This window comes from Lepus europaeus, chromosome 4, assembly GCF_033115175.1.
Source record: "Lepus europaeus isolate LE1 chromosome 4, mLepTim1.pri, whole genome shotgun sequence".
In the NCBI taxonomy this organism is placed as follows: Eukaryota; Metazoa; Chordata; class Mammalia; order Lagomorpha; family Leporidae; genus Lepus; species Lepus europaeus.
This window is the reverse complement of record NC_084830.1, coordinates 126,704,140-126,723,168: the sequence shown is the minus strand read 5'-3', so window position 1 is coordinate 126,723,168 and position 19,029 is coordinate 126,704,140.

Below are 19,029 nucleotides of genomic sequence, written 5' to 3'. Positions count from 1 at the left end.
CCAAGTGTGATCCACCATACTAGCAGACAAGCCCACTCCCTGGACACAGGGCCTTGACCCTGAGGGCTCTTGATATCTTTTGAATGGAGACTTCTTTGGATAAAGGCCAATAGTACAAGAACTAAATCCATGGGATTGAAAAGACTTACCCAGTGGACCCTAAATTTGTGGCTTCTTTTCGAGTAGATAAACCTCCACACAAACACAGAATGTAGGGGCATGCCGAGGAAGGTATCCACATGGAACTCCCAGCATTTTTAAATTTCCAAGTGAGGAGATGAAAAGAAAATGCCACTTACTTTCATAATCATTTCATTAAAAAAAAAAAAAACTTTTTAACACCAGAAGGAAGGTCATTCCCTCAGACTAAAGGTCAGTCCTTAAAATTAAATAAATCTAGCCTTATTAAAAATTCGCTTCACAGTCCTTGTTTTCCCCCATTTGCTGCAAATGAAAAGTCCATCACAGACCTACACCCATTTGCAAATGGGCACTGGAAGCAACTTCAGAGCAGATCGGTTGCAAGGGGAAAACCACTGAACTCTAGGACTGAGGAAAGAAGCATCTGCTGCTCAGAGAGCCTGCCCCTCCCCCACAATGCTCCAAACTGGCCATGAGAACGCAAGGCCTTCAGCCGGACACTTGCCTGCCCAAGATGCTGCTGTGGCAGCCTCTGAGAGGCAGTACGGGAGGCACCTGGGGCCACGCTACCTGTGGCCTTACACTTGCTGGGATCACAGTCTGGGCCCCTTCCTCCTGTCTGCTGCCTTTCAGACTTCTTCCATCTCACGGACCAACTCAACCCCTGCCCACTTCTGCCTCTCACAAGAGCTATCCATTCCATTGCACTGATATGACATCCCAGAGGCTTTTGCCACGTCAGTACCTGTCACTTGTCACTGCCAGCGGCCTCTATGCATATGCAGACATTTGCAAAATCCTCTCCCCTCACCAGGGAGCTGCCCCAGGGCTATGCAAGAAGCATCTGCTTCCTAGGGGCCTACCATGACTCTGTCTCCATCACTAGGCTCAGGTAGGTAGAGAGCTACTGTGCTACTGCTGGGGTAGTCAACCGAAGAAGGATACAAGTTCTGCCCAGTGTACAGTAATCATGATGACTTCGCTGCTGGATTCCTCATCTTTTCAGGAAAAAAGCTCACTAATGCCCCCAAAGCCAAGCCTGACAATGCCCACTGTGCTAGACAAGAAGTCTCCTTTCATCCATAAGCAGAACTTGCAACCTTATCCTATTTACCTAAGATACAGATTGACTCGGCATTCACACAGCAGTCTGCAGATCAGAAAAGACAAAATGCCTTAAACACAAGCCAGGTCCTTTGACCCAGGAAGGGTCAATTCTAGAAATTCTAAGAAAACATCAAAGGTCCATCCACAGATTCAGTATCAGCACGTTCATTACAGTTCTATATAATAACAAAACACGGGGGAAATGGGAAACAGCACACTGGAGTCCCTTGCAGCTAAAAGAGGTTGCTCTGTAAAAGCATTCTAAATGCATTTTTAAAACGCAGTCACTGGGCAATGCTCACTGTATAATAATGAATTGAGATGTGAGCTGGGTATTTGTTTGCATTCCGTAGAAGAGTAGGAAAGAACACGAGCTGATGTATTTTGTTTTTTGTTCTCTATTTTTTCCTTCCATGTGTGGGAGGGCAACCTGCCTTCTTGGTTTTTGGCCCAAGTCCTAAATTTGCTGGGGTAAGTTCTGGGGGAAAGGGAGAGACAGAGGTGAGAGGAGAGGGTGCAGGAGAAAGATCTGCAGGAACAGCACCCTTGCCTCCCTCCTCTCTTCCCATTGCATCCCTGCGTGTGTCAGAGGCTGAAGAAGGCGGTTCTCCCAGGATGCTCCATGCCACGTGCTTGCCCCTCTCCCTGTCCTGGCGAAAATTCTCCAGCCAAGCCCAGCATACACTTTATAGCCAGCCTGACTTCAGAGGGCCTCACACCTTTGCTAGCACAGCACTCATGAGGGACCCAAGACAAAGCTCCCACATTTCTAGGGAGACCTGCAGGATGGGCACAGAGAGGCCACAGTGAGGGAAGACGGGGCACACAGCCTCAGTAAGGATCTGACGTGAAAAACCAACCTGCCCTTTCTTACTTGCCCAGACATGCGGTACAGAATTCATACCAATTGTAGGAGCAAAGAGAAAAACAAGGAACACACGCAGATACGGTCTGTAGCCTCCCAATTTTGTATTTTAAAACATGGATATGTATGTATGGAAATAAAGACAGACACGTACTAGCTAAGACATACAGAGTGTTCACAAATATACCCAATGACCTCAGTCTCTGGACACCGCCAGGAGGGACGGAAGGCCATTATCTCTTTTTACAGATCATAAATCCGAGGCACAGGGAAATCCAGCAGTCCAGCTAACAAGCATCAGGTCTCCAACTCCACGGTGCACCTCACCTCTTCTGTAACCCATCTGTCACACCAGGGGACAGAGTAAACACCCAGAGACATGTGCACCGAAGGCTCCCCTGGATGAGCTTGGTGGAGGAACTGTAGGTGGGATCGTCCTTGTTTTCTACAATGAGCGTGCATTATTTTCACAATTAGAGAAAAATCTATTGTATTTCAAACAGAACAGGTCTTGGTGTTCCCTGAGACTTGAGACTAGGAGTCCTGAAGCTCAGAAAGGCCCACAAGAAGAAGAAGTGACCCCAGGTACCCCAAGACCCTGCTCCCCTGCTAGCACCTTGCCCGGGGCCAGCCCAGCTCCTTGGCTGGCAGGACTGCAGCTAGCTGTCTCTTTGGAGTCCCAAGAGGGAGCCACAAAACCATCGAGTTTGGTCAAATGCCTTCTTCTCTTCAGTGAGTCTACAGGGAAACCCGAAAAGCAGTCCCTCGTGTACCCACACACACTGTCTCCATCACACACACTCGAGCCCTGAACCTGCCCATGGCTGACACGGGCAAGCCCCTGGGCGCTCCCAGCTGCAGAAGGGTCAACCACGCAGGAGCTGCCCTCCAAAAGTTGAGAGGTTACCAGCACTGGCCCTAAGACACCAACGAGGGCAGGGGAGAAATTTCCCTGAGGGTCAGATGTAGCTGTGGGCACTCATGCAGAGGTTCCTGGCCAGCCTCAGGGCCAAGAAGCTGTGGGAAGCTCAGCCCCCAGCCCACGCACCTTTGAGGGCTCTCACTCTGCTTTCCTGCCCCTACAGGCCTCCGCTCTGTTCAGGCGGGGCTATCTTCCTATCTTGTTCTGAAAAGCTCTCTCAAGGACCAACACCCATGTGGGATGCCAGTGCTGCAGGCAGAGGCTTAACCTATTATGCCACAGTGTCTGGCTGCTCTACTTCCAAACCAGTTCTCTGCTGATGGCCTGGGAAAGCAGTGGAAGCTGACCCAAGCACTCATGCGGGAGACCCAGAAGAAGCTCCTGGCTCCTGGCTCCTGGCTCTGGATGGAGGCAGCTCCGACCGTTGCAGTCATTTGGGGAGTGAACCAGCAGGTGGAGGACCTCTCTCTGTGTCTCTCCCTCTCTGTCTGTAACTGCCTCTCATATATATAAATAAATCTCAAAAAACAAAAAAGCAACAACAACAAAAGCACTCTGTCTTTTCTCAATATGTCTTCTAACCTGAGCACTCCATTCCTGCAGTTCTAAGAACTCAGAAAGCTCGTTCCTGCCTCAGGGTTTTGCACTTGCTGTGCCCTCTGTCTGGATCACTTTGAACACAACAGGCTGGGGCTTCAGTGTGCGGGCCTGCTAACTGCCCCAAATAGAGAGACACATTCTGAGTACAACATCTCCAGGTCAAAGGTCACACACTCTAAAGAATGAAATTGGCCCAGCTCAGACGTGCCCCATGGAAAAGGGGCAGCCACGGCCCTGCCCCTGCCAAGGGGCTTCCTTGAAGGCATAGAAGCTGTGTAGCTGAACATGCAGCTTCCAGGAGAAGTCGGAATTCTGCTCTGCAGAATGCCTACTGCCTCTTCCCTGTGCTGCCATGGGCACCTGCAAAGACTGATTTCCTGGGCCCCTGGGGCTGGGTGCCACTCCTTTATCCTGGGCTCCTCTCCTGAGCCCCACGGCAAGGCCTCCCATCCCTGTCCTCAGCCCCACATTCCACCCCAAGATGGGCCCGGCGTCTTCCCTCTGGCCTTGGTGATTCTACTGCCCAAAGTGCAGAAGTGGTAGTCCCACCAGCAGAAGGAAGACACAGGGAGCCCGGCAGGGTTTTTCAAAGGCTGCCAACCCCATGTGAGTGCCCCACAGCCTCTATTGCCAAATCACCAGGGAACAGAGACAAGTGCCACCCCCGCCCCTGGAGTTGGTGAGCTATTTCCCACCACATCCTGTCCTCCCACCCACAATCTGCAAGCCAGCTTGTGTGCCTCCATTTCGCTAATTGCAGGCTGACTGATGGGGCTGGAACAGCGTTCTGGCGTCTGCGTAGCAGCGATCAGAAGCCAGACTGGAGCCTCAGGAAGGCACTGCGTGAGCCAGAGTGGGAGCTGACACCCCCGACCGCCACCAGTTCCATGTGCCCCGGGGGCCCCTCACCCCCCTAGTCTAGAACTGATCCTACCATTTTTCCCAGCCCTGGAGCCCAGCTCCTACATTCCCCAGCAGGAACTTCCAGCTGGACTGACTGTCAACCCCCTACCCTCGCCAGGCCTTCCTGCAACCATCACAGGGAAACAGCCAGAGCCCTGAAGGCAGCAGGAGGGAGGCAGAGAGCAGGGCCTTCTTGGCTGGTCATGTCAGCTGAGACAATGAGACAATGAGACAGCAACCACCCCAACCCACAACCCGCAACTGCGCTGCGCCGCCTTGATGCTGGCTTCCAGACTTCCCCGGCTGAAACTGATGAGTGAAAGCAGGGACCTTTTCTATCCACAGCCACAGCAAACAGCCCACAGGGCCTGAGCGGCAGCCAGTCACCAGGTACCTTGCACATATTAGCTCATTTAATCCTCACCATCTCTTTTGCTTGTTCACTCCATAAATTTTAAAAATAAGAAAGACCACCTAGTGGATGGTGCCATTTATACTAAATGTCCAGAAAAGGAAAATCTACAGAGATAGAAAGTAGATTAGTGGCTACCTCGGGCTGAGGGTGGGCACCAGTGTTAACTCTACATGCGCCTGAGGAATTTTACTGGGTGATGGAAAGATTCTGAAAGTGGATTATGCTGATGGCTGTGCAGGTTGATAAACTTACCAAAATTCTTTGAAGTAATTAATCATGTTTTGTGTTGTATAAATTATACCTCTATAAACTTTTTTAAAGTATGTACAAAAGCTAGTAGGTAGTAAGCTCTGAGTAAATGCACATGTTTGTTACTATTACCATTATTTAAGAGAATTATTTACAAGCATATAAAACTGGTAGTTTCAGTGAATTAAAATTTTATATTATACACATATAAAAACTAAAAGATAAGCAAAAAAAAGTAATCCACTGGGAATACTTCAGGAACCTGTTAAGAAATATGTATTTCTTGTACACCAAAAGGAAAATAAGAAAAACTCAATTCCATTAAGATATCATTGAAGAAAAGGAGCCTATTACCATGAGAGTGATTTTAATTTTCTTCCTTTGGCTCATTTTCTATTTTGCAACAATGAACATGTACTACTTGGACAAAAGAGTAGATTGCTATGTTCATAAATGGTGTGCTGTATATTCCACCTTGTGCTAAACACCATGAAGCTAACACAGAGGCCTAAGAGGCTGCCCCCGAGGGTCCTGCCAGCTACAGTAGAGGCAGGACAGAACAAGGAACAACCTGGAACATCGAAGAACAATCAATCTGTGCTGTGACATAATGTGCTGCCACCGGCAGATCTGTGGAACCTGAGGGAAGAGCAACCTGCTCAGGGGCTAGGGAAGGCTCCTGAGTGGCCCAGGGTGGGACCTGAGAGAGGGGTCACGGGAGGACCATCCATGTGCCTGGGATACATGGTGACAGCACTGAGGAGGTTCCACGCTCCCACCACAAGGAAGAAGGCTCTGAGCCTGCCACCTTCAGCCCGGCTCGGAATGCCAGGCTGGCACCTGTTGGCACAGCACCTGGCCATTATCCAGAGCCTGGTCACTGTGCCTGAGCCTGGGGTGGGCTCCTTCCGTGGGAATCCCCTGCCACCCCAGGCCTCATTCATGCTGGGTGAGAGCAAGAGCAGAAAGGGCCAGAATCACCACAAGGCTTGAATTCTGCCTGCAGCACTGGCACTCATGTGCAGGAGAATTCTCTGCTTTCCCCACGTTAGGTTCCCCACGTTCCTTTAAGAACTTGTAGGGTTAGGCCAGCGCCGCAGCTTTACCAGCTCCTGGACTTCATCCCATTGAGCCTCTGGGTGCTCCAGCCTCCTCTTGAGGACAAATAGGTGAATGGATGCTACCTAACTCAGGCCGGCATGGCATGGGGGTAGGGCGGCATCCACAAAGCCATGCAAACAAAGCCAGCAGCAGGGCGCCAATGCAAACTTTGGCGATGGCTCTAGGCATTCCCGGGGTGTCCCAACCTGGAAGATCCCCGGGCAGCAAACGGCACCAAGCTCAGCGAATGCCAGTGTAATAGATGAAGATGGCTACCATGTGGCAGGGAGCGGGACTGTGAATCCCCGTGAGGAAAACAAAAGATTTCATTCCTCCCATTAGCTTCTCCCGTGCCTTATTCAGATACTCAGTCCAGCGCTGCCACCTGCTGGCCAGAGGGGAGCTTTGCAAGAGAAAAGACCTTTCCCACCAGCCGGGAGACAGGGGTGCAGAGCTTTAGCAATAGGAACCGAGAGGTATGGGAGGTTTTCATTGGAAAGGTTTGGGTGGGAAGGATTTGAGCTGTGGGGAAATGAGGCTAAAGTTCAAATCCCAGTTTTTCTACTTGACCAGCTGTGAGACTTTGAATAAACTGTTTAAACCTCCCCAAGTCTCTGTGAACTCAATTACGAAATAGGAACAATGGTCTCTCACTGCAAAACGCTAACGCACATGAGATGACATAGTCCAGGATTTCCCCTCTGGACTCCTCCCACTACATCCCGTCCTAGGGATTCCACAGGTGGGGTGCAGCGCAGGGGTCCTCACCATTGGCCTTAGATCATCATCCCTGACCTGGTCAAAGATGCAGATGTTCAGGTCCAGGACATGGCTCTCTAGGGGTGACAGCCCAGGAGTCTGAATTGTACATACTCCAGGTTTTAGAGTTCCTGAAACATTGCAAGAGGCTAGGAGTCCTAGCCCTGATCTCCCACAAGTACACGTCCTTGGCCTCTCTAAGTCTCTTTGAGTTTTCCACTCATGAAATGGGGACAAGAGACTTGCCTGGCGTGCCTCTCAGGGGTGGGGGGAAGCGCTTTGGCCACTGCAATGCCAGTGCTGACATGAGAAGCAGGAGTGGTCAGAAGAGTGGAGTGCTGGCCCCTCACGGGCTCTCTCCTAGAAAATGAGCCCCTTGGGAAGCAACTGGAATCAAGGTGGTGATGGAGAGAGGTGACAGGGAGAAACAGGAGAGCAGGTATGACTCCCACAGGATGCTCTTGGAATGGGCAAGACACTGGAGGTGGGTGTGCAGAGGGAGATGAGCAGGAGTGACAGCTGGTTCCCCAGGAGGGGTCAGGAAGCCAAAGGGCAGTTCCAGGGGCCACCACAAGAGGCTGAAGCCAGGACAAGAGTGGAACCCTGGTGATGCCTGGAGTCGCAGCCCTCTATTCTGCCTCTCCCACAGCCTCTCCCACCTCGCTACCTATGTCCTGGTGAGGCTCACAGCCTCCCTGCTCGCCCTCACCCCACCCTACCCCAAGATAGATGTGGGCTTCCATCTTGCAGACATTAAATCAAGGCCTGGTGAGAAGGGAATCCCTTGCCCAGAATTTCTTGGTGAATCCCCTGCCAAAGTCCTCTAAATCTTACAACATCTACAGAGCAGGCAGGGCACTGGTCATTTCTGTCACACAGAGGAGAAACTCAGATCAGAAGGGATGTGTGATTTACCCAAGAACACACAGCAGAGCTGAGCCACTCTCATGCCACACAGGTTTCTTAAGATTTGGTCAGGTGATCCTTGGGTCCTTTCCATCTCTGTCTTTTATGATTCCAGGACCCTGACCTATTCTTCCAGGTTTGTGCCTCTGGTTCCCTCAATGAGCAAAAACACTCAAACCAAAACAGCCTTCTCAAGGCTCCCTAAGCCAACCTTGTCATGTCCCACTTTTTCTCCTGTATGCCAAACCTCTGCCCACCCCTCCAGTCTCACCACAGCTCTTGGGTGTGCGTGAACATTCTGCAGTCCTTCAGAGCTCAGCTCTCCCTGCCCCAGGAAGCCCTCTCCAAGCACCCACGTGAGAAGTAACACTGACTTGGTGTGGGCAGGGCAGTGGGATCAGACGCACCTGCCACTCAGTGTGCAGGTCGGCTAGGCCCTGTGCGAGCCGGGCCTATAGCTGCATCACGTGCACAGTGGCCATGTGTATGACCTGCATGTCCATTACATGCCTGTGTATGCATTACCTCACTGCATGCCCAAAGCCTCCCTAGCAGGCAAAACCAACAAGTACAGCGTCTCTTACAGATGCGGAAGCCCAGCCTCGGAGGCCTGAGAGAATGCACCCATAGGCACCCAGTCATCCGAAAGGCTGCAGTGCGGAAGCAAGCAACTTGGGAGGAAAATAGGAAAACCCAGTACAAGAAGGGAAGGTTCAGAGCAACAAAGCAAGCAGGGAACTAAAAAACCCATGGGAACCTGCGGTCCAAGGGCCACGATGGAGGTCGTTTCCAAGTGTGATGGCAGCGGGTGCACTAACACGGGACTTCTACAAGCCTTTTCTCAGTAAAACATTTATCATTTTAAGCAGATAAGATCATCATTCTGTGGGAATGGAATTAAAAGCTTGAATAAATCCCAATCAGGCTTACACAGTCCACAGTGGGACTATGATATGAAGCAAGCAGGATTCCAGAATCTGTGCTCCTCCTAAGACACAACGGATAGACTTAAAATATTGACATGAGAGACCTCTCCCCTCCCAGGCAGGCCCTTGGTCTGTGATAGTGCCTGGGGCGCTACCATTTGAATTGTCAACCCCGTCATTCCAGGACTCTTGATTCTGGGAAAAACCACCTGTGTCTCTCCAAGTCTTTCTGATGTTAAAAGCTTGGCATGAAAATAAAATGATACCAGGGCAGCTTACCCTTTGGTGGATCCCTGGATAGGGAGCAAAGCAAGGGGAGGGAGAGAGGGAGGGAGGAAGGGAGGGAGGGAGGGAGGGAGGAATTGGAGGCAGAAGGGAACGTCAGCCCTTCAGTGCAGGTCCAGGGGTCCCCCTGCAGGTACGAACGTGCAATGAGAAAAGAACAAGATAAACGCAGCACGGCTGCCCTCCTGGAGCCCCTGGCACAAATGCTTCCTCCCTCCCAAGTTTGCTGAGGGTTAGCCAGGAGGAGGGGGGCACGCTCAGGAGGACCCCCCTTCCTGGGCCCTGAAGTGGGCACATCCCATCCCAGCCCCGAGAGTCTTGGCAGCTGCCCTGGGCTCTACCCATCTCCACTGCTGCAGAAGGGCAGAGGGAAGCAAGGCACCTGCCAGCGGCTCACCTGCTACTCCATCTCCACAGTTCCACCCACACTCAACCACAAGGGCTGTGCGTCCCAACTCTGAGCGGACCGTCCCTGAGTGGCCTCCCAGAACCCCACTTCCCCCACCGTCCCCGGGACAGCAGTGAGCTTCCCTTTCCGTGACGGCATCATCCTCAGTCCCCCTCCCCTGCCCTGCATTTCCATCCATCTGGTCTACCAACAGAGCCCAGTCCACAGCTCTCATCCCCTCAGGGATCCGGGCGCCAGGGCCTGGCACCTGGAGTGAGGGACTGGCATTTGGCACAGTGCTTAAGTGCCAGCTTGGGACACCCCCACCCCATTTCTAAGTGCTTCATTCGAGTCTCAGCTCCTCCACTTCCAATCTAGCTTTCTTGATAGAAAAGCAGCAGGTGATGGGTCAGTGGTTGTGTCCGTCACCTACATGGGAGCCCAGTTTCCAGTGCCTGGCTTCGTGCCTGGCTTCAGTGTGGCCCTGCCCAGTTCTTCAGGGAGTGAACTAGCAGATAGATCTCTCTCTGGGTTTGCCTCTCAATCTTGAAGGGGAGGTCCAGCAAAGACAGGGCAGGGCCACCTGCTCCACAGCCCTGACCCTGTACCTGCAGCTGGTTGGAGACAGGGCACCCAGGAGGGAGAACACAGGGAATCTGGGTCACACCACAAGCCGCATGCTCACGGAGTACCCTGGAATGTGCCTAGAAGGAGCACCAAGAAATGAATGTAGGCACAGCTGATTTGGTTAGCCGATGGGTTCAGATGGTATTTTCTCAAAGAAGGTTCCATGGAAGTAGAGCTAACTTGGAGAGGTGATTTGCAAGAATACATCCCGCAGGGAATGCCGCACGTTTCTCTCCATACAGGAACCCCCCCCACTCCCAGCACGCAAAAGCTCTTAGCAGTCAGGCTGCAAACACTGTCGTTTAACCCAGTGCTTCCCACACTCACCTGACACGCTGGGGGCTTTGTTTGGGAAAATCTGCTTAGCGTCTACTGGTCACAGTTGGAGAATGGGCGGGGGATGGACAGTCAGGTCATCTGTGACAGTCTGGGATGCCTGCCTTCATTCTTCCACAGCCTCTCCTTCTGCCACAAACCCCTCCATGTGACGGAACTCCAATCTTAACATGAAAGCATAGAGTTCCAATGGCGGGCACTGAAGCACCGGCCAGCGGCGTGGCAGGAAGAAGGAACCTGGCTCTGGGAGCTCCTTTGTCCGCTGAAGATGGAACCATCAGGAAGTTCCCTCACTTCCTGGGCACCGGGTTCCTGTTCTGTCCACAGCTGGGAGGGGCAAACGAGGGGCTCACAACGAGTGTTTAGTTCAGCTCCTGGAACATTCGTAGCAAGCACAGAGCCATTTCAACTGTTAGCTCCTATGAGCAAAACAATACGGCACGGGGCCGGCGCTGTGGCACAGCAGGTAAAGCCGCTGTCTGCAGTGCCGGCATCCCATATGGGTGCTGGTTCGAGTCCCAGCTGCTCCACTTCCAATCCAGCTCTCTACTATGGCCTGGGAAAGCAGTGGAAGGAAGATGGCCCAAGTCCTTGGGCCCCTGCACCCGTGTGGGAGACACAGAAGAAGTTCCCGGCTCCTGGCTTCAGATCGGCACAGCTCCAGCCATTGTGGCCATCTGGGGAGTGAACCAGAGGATGGAAGACCTCTCTCTCTCTGCCTCTCCTTCTCTATCTGTGTAACTCTTTCAAACAAATAAATAAATCTTAAAAAAAAAAAAAATAGGGCTGACTGACTTCCCTTGCCATCCACACAGTAAGCTTCATGCGCTTATGGCTTAGTAAGTTAGCCCACTACGGGACACAGGGAGCAACCAGTACCAAAGGGCAAAAGAGAGGCAACAGGTGCTAGGAAGCCGCAGAGAGCGCGGGGTCGGCGAGTGCGAAGCTTCCCGGAGGCCTGACAGGAGCGCTGGGCTTGGCAGGAGCAGCGGCGGCGGCGGCGAGGCCGGCGTCCCAGGAACAAGGAGTATGGGTCGGCAGAGGCCTGCGGGTGCCCAGGAGCGCAGCCCGAACTGAAGAACTGGACTCCACGGGAGCTGGGAGTCTGCTCCGAGGAAGATTCCACCGCGGCGGGCACCAGGAGTGGCGGTAGTTGATGTTTGGCCCAGGGCAAACTCCTCTCCTCCTTGTCCTGAAGCTACCAGACGTTCCCGGCGATCCACGCGGCTTCCGCCTCCCCAGCCCATGGGCGAGGGCCGCTCTCCAGCGCCCTCTGCAGGGCCGGGGCGGTTGGGAATTGAGTCTTGGCAAGAGACAAACCCAATGTGGCCATCACCATTGTGAGTACTGGGACAGGGGCTCTGCCTCTGGCACTGACGTCCTATTCGGGTGTGTGTGTGTGTGTGTGTCTGACGCTGACGTCGACGTCCTGTCCGGGGTGTGTGTGTGTGTATGTGAGTGTGTGTCTGACTTCCTGCCCAGGGTGTGTGAGTATCTGTGTGTCTGATGCCCTGTGTGTGTGTTTCCCTGTCCTTTGTGTCTCTCTCCTGGCCTCTCTCATTTTCAGTCGGCCACATTCGTCCAACGTGCCTTCATTGCCTGCTCCTACACATACTCGGTCTAAAAATGGCCACGTCAGCCCTGGAGTGGCTTTGACCTCTCAACTGCAGGGGTCCAGTGATAATTCTCTTCCAACAGAAAATCTGGCCCAACTCAGAGGTCAAGGGATCACTCCTGGTCCACTCAGCTTCAGCCAGAGAGGGTCATGTGACACCAAGGTGACCATTTCCCCTTCCCTGAGAAGGGATCTGGCATGGACAAGTCACCCCAAAAGTGGCCTTTGTGCAAGAGTACTTAATTAGAAGTCAGGGGTTGGGTCTTATTAGCACCTGGAACTGCTGTGGGACCTGGGACAAGGCAGTCCCCATTCTGAGTCCCAAAGAGCCCATCTGTAAAATGAAAGGTTGAACCAGGCATTCTGTTAGCACAGCTGGCCCCAAAATTCTATTCCAGTTTTGTTGCATTAACAAAACAGGAGTGGAGACTGGGGAGAACGGAGAAGATCCATCAAAGCAACAAAGGAGTGAAGTGCTGGGGAAAAGGAAGATCCTGTGTGCTCCGAGAAACAGTTGGTAGAACTGTGGCCAGGGCAAGGAGGCAGTGTCCCCAGGAGGCCACCAAAGCAGAGCAATGCCTCCTGGAGTTCAGTGTGCCTCATCTGTGGAGGCCATGCTAGCTGCAGACTCCCACGCCCCTCCCAGATGGTCAGATTCAGCACGACCCACTCCTGCCCCGGTAACTCTGATGTGAGTGCTGTGAGAGCCACCCCTCTAGAAATGCTGCTCAAAGATTCAAACTACCTGCCGACGAACTGTGCTTCCTCTGGAGAGGAATGATCTCCCCACCTTCGGGGGCATACAAGAAAGACAATGCTCTTCTCCCCACCCTCCACCCTCTACCCTCTCTTTCTCCAACACCCTGATTTCACTGCCTCCTCACGGAATCCTTTCAAATGACTCCGGCCCTCCATGCCGCTCCCTCCTCTGAGGCTCCATAGCAGGTGGGCTGATGGAGTCCCACTTAGACCTGGGGAGTTCCATGGCTTGGAAAGGACCCAGACTCATCTACAGAGAATTCATAAAGCACCCTCACACCCACCACCTGTTTAGTCTGCTGAGTCATCTCATGGAGCCAATGGGCTGTGTATCAAGTGGGGAAACTGAGGCTCAGGAGGCTGGGCTGGAGAATGGAGATCTACGCCTCCTACTTCCTTCCATATCCCTGCTCCTCCAGGAAAGCTCTGGCTGGACAGATGGAGGGACCTGTCTGCCTAGGCAGCAATGGAGCAGTGGGCAGAACAGCGTGCACATTCATCTGATGGCTCTGTCTCAGGGGGGAGGGGCGAGGTGACCGACTGCAATAGAAACCTTGGAGAAAGAGGGGCAGCATGGATTCAAGAGTCAGGAAACCTGGAGCGTCCATGTGTGACCTGGAGAAAGCCCCTGCCTCTCAGCAGGCCTCAGTTTCCTAGCTGTACCTTGGAAAAGTTAGACCCTATGGTCTCCAGTGTCCCTTCCTACTCTGATACTTGGAGCTTCGCTGTCACCAGCGGCCTCCCTGAGGCTCCACCCAGCCACTAGCAACAGAGCAGTGAATAACAGAGCACCAAGGAGACCCAGAGACCACAGCAGTTCTGAAGATTTTCAGGATAACTTTGGTGTTGCCCCACCCAACCTCCAACCCCCTACAGGGGCCAGTAATTTTCCAGAACACTCAAAATGCCCTGATAATGATCTATGCAATGCTGCAAAAAAGCTGCAATGATCCAGACTGACCAGAAGATGGAGCCAAATGCCTGGAATCCCAAAGAGCTTCATTTATTTATTTATTTTAATCACCTCTCTACCCTCCCTCTTCAACACCACCTTCCCAGGGCTACAGGTGCAGCCACTAAAGCCACAAAGGCAGTAGGAACTGTGCTCAGGGTCTCCCATCTGCTCAGTTCAGGGCTGGGAACAAGACCCCAGCTCCCACTCCTGGGGTCAGCCAATTTCTTTCTACTGTCTTCTACCCTCATCCTACAGGATTCTGGGCAGACTGAGTTCCCTCCAAACTGTCCTGATCTAGTCACAGCCCATTTGTGTTCTGCAGGTGGAGCTGAGGGAGTCACAGGCAGAGGAGCCAGGTTGTCCAATGAGAACACTTGGACTTTTCTAATGACCTCCTCACCCCCACCCCAAAGCCCTCCCTGGATCTCATCTGCCGATCTGAAATGAAGTCTCAGAATCCCTGCAGTGAGCAAAGTGGCACTTCCGAGAGCTTGGGGAGGGAGCACAAACAGAAAACATGGGCAGACTTCAACAACTGAAGCTCTCCTCTCCCCTCATCATCCCCACAGCTGTGCTGAATTTTGGGCAGTCTCAAGTTCCCTAAACCCCTTGGCTGGTCTGTAGTGTGGTGATACAGGGGGTTTTTTTGAGGGTTGCATTAAATCATTGAGGGTACAACTCTGAGCATCATGATCTTCACACAGTAGATGCTCTAAAAATAGTAACAGTTTGTTGTGACATCAAGAATGCTCTACATGAAAGAAAGCAATAAAGATGAACACAAGGCCAGGTGTTTGGCCTAGAGGTCAAGATGCTGGGTAACACCTCGTGACCCTTATCTGAGTACCTGGATTCAATTCCCAGCTCTGACTCCTGGCTTAAGCTCCTTGCTAATACACACCCGGGGAGGAGGACATGATGGCTCAAGTGATTCGGTTCCTGCTACCAGAGACTGAGTTCCAGTTTCCTGGCTTCAGCCTGGCCTAGCCTTGGCTGTTGCAGGCATCTGGGGAGTGAACCAGTGGAACAGAGCGCTCTCTTGCTCACTCCTTCACTCTGCCTCATTTTTTTTTTTTCCAAAAAACAAACACAAGAGTGGCAGTTTCGGTATGTGACTTTTCTCCTTCCTTCCCTCTCACTGAATGTTCCTTCTCCAGTCCCCCGGGCTCCAACAACCCTGGCAGCTGGTTCCTGCAGGTGACTGAGGCATTTCTTCTTTTTTTCTTGGTGATCACTTCCTGTGTCTGTGTGCCATGGGGAAGAAAACTCAGAGCTTGTCAAGAAGATCAGGCAGACAAGAGCTGGCAGAAGCTGTGTGGCCAGGGCAGGTGTGTGTCCCCAGGGAGGTCCTGGGAGTCCCAGGCTCTGGCCTCCCACTCATGCTGAGACTGTCTCCATAATTTGGTCTCCATTCCCCTCCCCCAGCCAGCGTCTGACACTCCTGCACGCTGTTCGAAAACCAGCTTTAGTATGTCTCCTGCAGGCCACACCAGTCTCTGCCTTCCCACACTGGTCTGTCCACTTTGTAGGCACAGACATTTCCCTGGGGAGACTCAAAGCTTCCTTCTGGAGACAGGTTCCTGGCTGCAGAGAGAGGAGCACTGCGGGGAGTCAGGGGACCCTAGTTCAGGTCCAGCCCTGCTCTGATGCCTTCTGTGACACTGGTACTCATCCAGCTGCCCTGGGGAGACACCAGCATTTTAACCAGAACTTATCCTACACCTCCCCGACTTAGTTCACTTCTGCTGGAGGATTTAGCAGCTATGGGTAACTCCTGGTGTGACATCTGGCAAAATCTTTCACACTTTGAGATCGAGTTTCCCTGTATGCCTTCACTGTGTTGAGTCCCAGGCCAGTCTGGTGCCTCTTAGCAGCACTCTCACAGGCTTGTCACAGCTACTACTGTCTCTCTTGTTGCCTTTGCCCTCCTGTAGGGGAGGCACCATTGTCTACATGAGGATCCTGGGCCATGACCAGGTCCCACCACAGCTCCTGGAGCCCTATCTGTGCCTGTATCTTCACAGCACTCAGCTCCTAGTGGGCAGATGTTGATGAAGCTAATGTACCAAAGCTAAATCCTGAGGTCTGGCGATGCAGCGGAAGCCAGTATGAGTCTTCATATTGCAGTAGAAGCCAATTTGAGTCTTCAAAAATTTCTTGGCAAGTTTGTATTACAAAAAATCAATGCATAGATCTCAAAATTTTTTGCACCAAAATAAACATCTTCTCATTCCATTTTCCAAGAATTTCTTGAAGTTCTCTGGGGATAAAGGCCCAAGGGGAGCAGGGACTTGCTCAAAAATCTACAGGGTAGTGGCATTGCATATGTAAAAACCCAGGTCTTAAATTCATCATCACATTGTCCAGCCAGGCCCCTGCTCAGCTCCCAGCCATCATCTGCATCACAGGAATCAGTTTTCACAGCCCTTACACTTGCCCAATTACTCCTGTCCTCCTCCCCAGGGAGTCTGCCCTCGTTTGAGAATGACTCAGCCTTGGTTTGGAAGAAGGCATCCAACCCAGCAAGAAGGGAAGATGAGTTTCTCAAAGCACAGCCAACTTGGAGACACGGGTGCTCTCTGCCAACGTGCCTTTGCCTCACAAACTCATGGTGAAAAAGTCCAGTGGCCAGTTCAAGGCTGGAAAAATCCGATTTTCTCTACGTGCCCTTAGTGGGTAGAACTAGGACCACTGGGTAGAATTTATACAGAGGCAGATCCCAGATCCATGTAAGGTATAACTTGATTATAGTCAGACCTATTCAAAAATCAAACAGGCTGTCTTATTAAGTGGTAAACTCCCTGACACGAGAGGCAACCAACCTGCTGGGAATGTTATAAAACAGCTCCTCAAAGTGTAGCTCACCTGCATCAGCGTGTCCTACGAGAATTCTTAAAAGGGCACGACCCTGGGGCCCACTCAAGACCCACTGAATCAGCCTTTGAATGTGGGACCTTTTCAAGCCTCGAGAAGATTCTGATGTGGGATTGTGACTCATAAATGAATGAGAATTTCTGCTCCAGAAAAGTTACATGTGCTCCCTTCCACCTCTTGAAAGGCTTTGATTCTGTCATTCTATAAACCATGAATCTTTCCTGGGTATTTGCATTGTACAGGGGGCATCCTAAAGACAAATCACTTTTAATCCACAAAGTCACAAATCCTTAATGGAAGAGAGCTGGCAGAGGAGATATTTGGAGCAGGCAGCCCACAGATACGATTTTCCCCATTCCTGTACCCAAAGCCTTAAAATTGCAGACCCCTGAGTATTTAAGATTCAATGTTTCCATCTAATTGCATCTCTACTCCCTTGAATCCACAGTAGGAACTCCTTAGTCATAGTGGGCACCTTGGTGAGAAGACAGAACAACACCCACTGAGCATTCTAGAGCTGGAAGGCAAACTGCACTCTCCTGGGCTAACAGCTTTCTGGGTCCGCCTTGAAGGCTTTTAGACTCTCACAAGTAGAAGTTTAAATGTCCTCAGGCATTACAAATGACATTATGAGAAAAGTCTATGGCCAAAGCCTGGGTCTTGACCCCAAATCCCATCCCACTAATCTACCCCTTTGGTCTAAGAGCATTAGGATGCACCTTCGATAAATTGTGGAGACATTTGATGTTCATCTTAAGATGCTCACCCCTTGGATCCAGTAATACAACGTCAAGGAAATAATCACTTGTATGTTCAAAGATGCTATCAACTCTCTAGATCATCAAATAGAATGAAGAATCATAATCCCCCAGCTGACTTCTCAACCCCCTTCCACTCTTAACCTATTTTGAAACCTGCTACCAAAGTAACTGCTTCTTGAGGCTAGACAGAGCCCCTCTTTCCACCATTGCTGTTTCTGAGAACCTGTGAGCGGGCAGACCCACTGGGCCTTTTTTAAACCTTCCTGGGGAATGGGCAACATTTCTTGACTCTGGCTCCCTTGGTGCAGAGTCACTGTCCTCTTTTTTTCCCTTTAATTATCTGAGATAATTGCAGACTGACATGCCGTTATTAGAAACACAGATTCTGTGTACCATTTACCCAATTTCTCCCGACAGCAAATCTTGTAAAACTAAAGTACAATTTCACAACCAGGATATTGGCATTGATCTTAGATTCCTCTGTTTCCCCCGTCTTCACCTGTGTGTGCAATCAGTTATATACTCACAGCAGCAGGTTCATGTGTCTGCCATCACAGTAAGATGCTCCTTCCTGGTGAACTTTTAAAACCACATCTACCTACCTACTTCCTCCCCCACCTCATCTCTAATCCCTGGCAACTATTAATCTGTTTTCAGTTTCTCTAATTTTGCCATTTTAGAGTCATGTAGATGGAATTACACAGTATGTAACATTTTGAGAAGCAGAATACACTTGAGAGCCACCCAAGCTCCTGCACTCAGCAATCGTGTGTTCCTTATAACTGCTGAGAGCAGGTCACAGCATGGAGGCACCAGAGATTGTTGAATATCCAATCGGTGAGGGACATCTGTGTTGTCTCCAGCTTTAGGCTGTCACAAATAAAGCTGCCATGAACATCTGTGTTCTCCTCTTTCCTTTCCGATCTTTGACACAGATGCTCCAGACCACTGAGGTCTTTGTTCCTGCTGTGGCAAACATGACTTGTCACCACACCATGCTTTCTAAGCCAACTCCCAGTGACTCCAGGTAATTCGGCCAGATGCTTCCATGTAGATCCTATCACTAGAAGATACTTCCAAGCCTTTCCCCTTAAAGAAATACCAGAACAGGAGTTTGAGAACCAGAAAACCTGGACTCACACTGCAGGGACTCTGCTGTGTATATTCATGAGATTTGAGGTCACTTAACCCTCTGAACTTGTCTCTAATTAAGGTTTCTTTATGGACAGCTTGTAGAGGCAGTGTAACGTAATGGTGAAAAGCAGGAGTTCTGCCCAAGTGCCACGCACGAGCTCTGTGACCTGGGGCAAGTTACTTAACCTCTCCATGCCTGTTCTTCCATCTGCAAATGGGCAAGTTAACATTCTGTGAGGTTGTTGTGAGGACTAAAACCATGTAATAAGTACATGTTATACATGTTGAGAACATTCCTGGCACACAGTGTTTTCAGCATTAGCTCATATTGTTATGTGGCAGGCAGTGCGGTAAGCACTTCACACAGACTTAATCTTATCAATTACCTTGTAATACAAGTG